Source organism: Octodon degus, unplaced genomic scaffold (assembly GCF_000260255.1).
Source record: "Octodon degus isolate 3935 unplaced genomic scaffold, OctDeg1.0 scaffold00006, whole genome shotgun sequence".
Lineage (NCBI taxonomy): Eukaryota > Metazoa > Chordata > Mammalia > Rodentia > Octodontidae > Octodon > Octodon degus.
In genome coordinates, this window is record NW_004524582.1 from 6,871,195 (window position 1) to 6,876,249 (window position 5,055).

Below are 5,055 nucleotides of genomic sequence, written 5' to 3' on the forward strand. Positions count from 1 at the left end.
CAAGCTGCCTGCCTATCATGAGACTGATCCAGCCAAGACCATTGTTGTGTGCCACCAACTACATTCTTTGTACCTGGGGATAAATAGGAGGGTCATGACGATGGACTGCCATGGCCTAGGCTTTTGCTACACACATAGCTACTGCCATAAATATGTTTACTTCAAAATAGTGTCTATATTTAAAATCTGGGCAAATATCAGCAGTCAGAGTAAAGAGATAGCCAGCAAACATGGAGGCTGTGGCTCCACAGTAACAGTTGCCTTGTGGCTTGGGGAAGGGGTATATATTCAGAAAGCCCATTCTCATACTATCAGCTCATGTATTCTTGAGGCAATAGAGTAAAGTGGCAACCAGAGGTGGAGCCCTAATGCACAGAGGTCTCCAGGTTTTTCTTGGTGTCATCAATGCTGATTATACAAAAACAAAAACAAAAACCAAAGTCATAGTTCAATCTATTGAAAAAAAAAAACTATTTAAAACACTCCAGATACTTGTATCACTCAATTGGTCATTATTTCTTTGATAAAAATGTAAAAATTATTAAAAAAAGATATGTTGAGTTTAAAAAACAGCAATTAATTATTTAAAAGTAAAGAAAAAATTTAAAAGGACTTTCAAATATAAGTGTGGTAGGCTCTGGGTAGGGTGCTGGATTGCTGATCTGGAGGGATGAAAAGGGCCATTCTATCACGAATAGACCTTCAAAGAAAAAAAGGAAGTAGAGAGGGTGTCTTGCTCCATCACCATTAACACACAAGAAAGAGCTTTTAGATTTTCCCCTTTAGGTAATTGATATAAAAGTTTAAATTCATCCTGAAGTTAAAAAGTTTGTCTTTAGATAAAAAAATCATAGTTCCTACAATTTACAATAATGATAATATTTTTTAAAAAGATCACTTAAAGTTTTTTGACTCCTAATAAGGTTAATTGCCTGTTTTACAGTCCTATATTATAATTGGTATAGAAAAGCTTTGATATTTTACAAACAGATGTAGATATTTGGTGTACAATCTAAAACAGTGAGGTTTAAACAGTCCCTTGATTTTGGCATCCTGTTTTAATAATGGCAGGCCTAATGGTGGCCTTCAAATGGGTACAAGCTATGAAAACTTCTTCATATTGGGGTAAATTCATCCAATAAAAATGTGTTGTGAACTAACTGTTCAGATCAATGCAAAACGATTTTCAGATTTTATTTGGTAATATTAATTGACTGTATTTAGATTTGGGGCTAATTTCTCTAGTGTTATTGACTACGGTTATCTTTCAGAGAAGTTAGATAATTTTTTTTTTCACAGATAGGTCATAATAGATTAATTGAGGCTACCCATGGCTTCCTGTTCCAAAATATAGGATATAGGTTTTTCCCTGTACAATCAAAATTCAACTGCAAAAACAAAAGGGAGAATCAATCCCTCCAACTTTACTTGGAAATATATACTATTACAATTTTAAAATTTTACAGGTGATGGAATGAAAAGATAATTGCATGAGGTAATGCAAAACAAACAACCAAACAGAAAACAAACTAATCTGGGATGTAAGATATGCTTGTATTTTCTAAAGAATTCTCAGAAACCTATTTGAGTACAAGAATATGATGTCATGTTGCGCCATAAAGACAGATTAAAAAACATGGTAAGTTAACAGTGATGAGTCAAATTTGACCTGGAGTCTATTGAAGGATCTAAGAAAATGTCTAAGGTCTAACTAAGTGATAAAATATATAGAGGTAATTTTGCTAAAATTTACCAATATTAAGACAAAATAAAATACAAAAATTCAAACTATGCATATTAGTTATAATATAATAATATAATAAACGATTCTATTTCTTCCAAAATTTTTTGATAAGAGATCTTGGCTAAAAAATGAGAAAATCTGACTGGTCTATAGTTATAAATTTCTAAAAATTATAATAGAGTTATTGTAATTCAATCTGGTCAAAAATATATTCGAACACACTCTAATTTTGCAAAGCTATTTGTATGTTCTGTGTATCTTTTTGCGTTTGTGTGTCATTCTGTGAATAGCTGTTCCTCTTTTATTTGAGCTCAAAAGTTTTTTTATTCTGTGTTCATTTGTTCACAACATAATTAGGGATATACACTCAACATCATATTTTCTCCTGAGTTACCAGCTGGTCTAATTGATATCAAAATTTGTTTACTCACCAATCATCAAAAAATTTAGCTAATTATACAAAAATTCTATAGACAGGGTAAAGATTGTTGGATAAGACTCCATCTGAATATAAGGGTAGCCAACCTTTGTTCATTAATAAGGATACCCCAATCTCCATAATGTCTTGAAAGACACTCCCTACATTTTGGTCATTGGCCAAAAGATAAATTTAAACAAAAATACAATAAATTTTCTCATTAAAAATGCTTTTTTTTCCTGTATTTTAGGGAAGGGTACACTGGATGTTCAGTATCTCATTATGAGATCGGACTTGTGATCCACCTATTTACAGCCTCCTAAGAACTGGGATTATAGGCATGTGCTACCACGCCCAGTCTCAACTACCATCTCAGTGTGCCCCAGGGGCGGGACCCATATGGGAGGCCTGGGGACCCAACCCCTGGCCCCTGTGCCTCCTTGCAGGTGCTCTAATCCACAGAGATATTTGGCTGCCCCAAGAATGCTCTTGATACAAAACTGAATAAAGATATAAAGTTTTCATATGTGTATGGTAATTAATCATTATTAATAGCATGCTATATTAGATGTATTCGCGATTCCTGATGTATAGGTTTTCCAAAGCATAAAACAAAGAGATTGTTCTTTGTGATAAGACTTTTCTTATATATTGCATGAAAGGCTAACTAGTTAGAGAAAAGCTTCTTATATATTACCTAGAGATTTTTGGTTAAAAAGATTATGCTATGTCAAAATAAATGTTAAAGTATGTCAAAACATGTCATCATGATGATCATGCTGCAATGTTATATGTGCTTTGTTTTCTAAATTTCTGTATAAAATACATAACTGTTGTCTGTTAACATTTTATAGGGATTTAAATATTAAAATATCCATGGTTGCTTTTTCACATCGGGTTTGCCTCGAGAGCAAAAAGTAGTAAAAATACCACCACTAAATCAAATGCAACATAGAAAAGGATATGACTCACATTAATATCATCATCATTGGACATGTGGACTCTGGCAAGTCCATCACCACCGTCAATCGGATCTACAAATGCAGTGTCATCTAAAAAAGAACTAATGAAAAATTTGAGAAGGAGGCTGCTGAGATGGGTGAGGTTTCCTTCAAGTATTCCTGGGTCTTAGACAAGCTGAAGGCTGAGCGTGAGCATGGTATCACCATTGACATTTCCCTGTGGAAACTTGAGGCCAGCAAGTATTGTGTGACCATCATTGATGTACCTGGACACAAAGACTTCAACAAAACATGATTACAGGCACTTCTCAGGCTGACTATGCTGTCCTGATTGTTGCTGCTGGTATTGATGAATTCAAAACTGGTATCTCCAAGAACAGGAAGACCCATCACCGTGTCCTTCTGGCTTACACACTGGGTGTGAAACAACTAATTGTTGGTGTTAGCAAAATGGATTCCTACAGCCAGAAAAGATATGAAGAAATTATTAATAAAGTCAGCACCTACATTAAGAAAATTGGCTACAATCCTGACACTAGCTTTTGTGCTAATTTCTGGTTGGAATGGTGACAACATGCTGGAGCCAAGTGCTAATATGCCTTGGTTAAAAGGATGGAAGGTTACTCATAAAGACAGCAATGCCAGTCGTACCACACTACTTGAAGTTTTGAATTGCTTCCTTCCACCTACTTGCCCAACTGACAAGGCTTTGTGGTTACCCCTCCAGGATGTCTACAAAATTGGTGGTATTGGTACTGTCCCTGTGGGTCGAATGGAGACTTCCCATCCCAGCATGGTGGCTACCTTTGCTCCAGTCAACATTACAATTGAAGTCAAGTCTGTTGAAATGCACCATAATGTTTTGAGTGAATCTCTTCCTGAGGACAATGTGGGCTTCAACATCAAGAACATGTCTGTCACAGATGTCTGATGTGGCAATTTTTCTGGTGTTGCAAAAATGACAAATCAATGGAAGCAGCTGGTTTCACTGCTCAGGTGGTCTTTCTGAACTATCCTGGACAGAACAGTGCTGGATTGTCACACAGCTCACATTGCTTGCAATTTTGCTGGGATTAAAAAAAAAAAAAAAGATTGATCACCAGTCTGGTAAGAAGCTGGAAGATGGACCCAGGTTTTTAAAATCTGGTGGTGCAGCCATTGCTCACATGGTTCCAGGTAAGCCCACGTGTGTTGAGAGCTTCTCTGACTATCCACCTCTGGGTCATTTTGCTGTTCGTGGTGTGAGACAGACAATTGCTGTGGTTATCATCGAAGCTCTGGCCAAGAAGGCTGGTGGAGCTGGCAAGGTCACCAAGTCTTCCCCGAACGCTCAGAAGGCTAAATGAATATTACCCCTAACCCCTGCCACCCCAGTCTTAATCAGTGTCAGAAGACCTGTCTCAGAACTGCTTCTCCCAATTGGATATTTAAGTTTAATAGTGAAAGACTGGTTAATGATAACGATGCATAGTAAGACCTTCAGAAGGAAAGGAGAATGTTCTGTGAGCCTTGTGTGTGTGTGTGTGTGTGTGTGTGTGTGTGTGTGTGCGTGTGGCAGTTTTTAAGTCATTAGTTTTTAAAATCAATATTTTTAATGGAAACAACTTGACCCAAACTCTGTCACATAATTTTGAGATCCATTAAAACAAATTTTAAAGAGAGGGGAAAAAATCCATAGTTGTTAGAAAATAGTGGCTCCATTTTGTATTTAAAGTGCTTGACATTCAGATAAGATAGCAATGTTAAGCCTACTGCCTCCTTTACAGGGTAATGTTATTAAGCTTTTTTCTGGATATTTAGCAGTTTAATTTTGGAGAATAAAATTTAGAGGGACAGAGGGGCCAAGGAGATGGCTCAGTAGAATAAGCGCTTCCCTGTCAAGTGCAAGAGCCTAAATTCAATCCCCGTTCTAGAAAGAAAGAAAGAAAGAA

At 36.4% G+C, this 5,055-nt stretch overlaps 1 pseudogene; it reads left to right on the forward strand.

Moving 5' to 3' along the window:
- Positions 1 to 1,064: 1,064 nt before the first annotated feature.
- Positions 1,065 to 4,470, forward strand: LOC101582356 (annotated as a pseudogene).
- Positions 4,471 to 5,055: the final 585 nt, after the last annotated feature.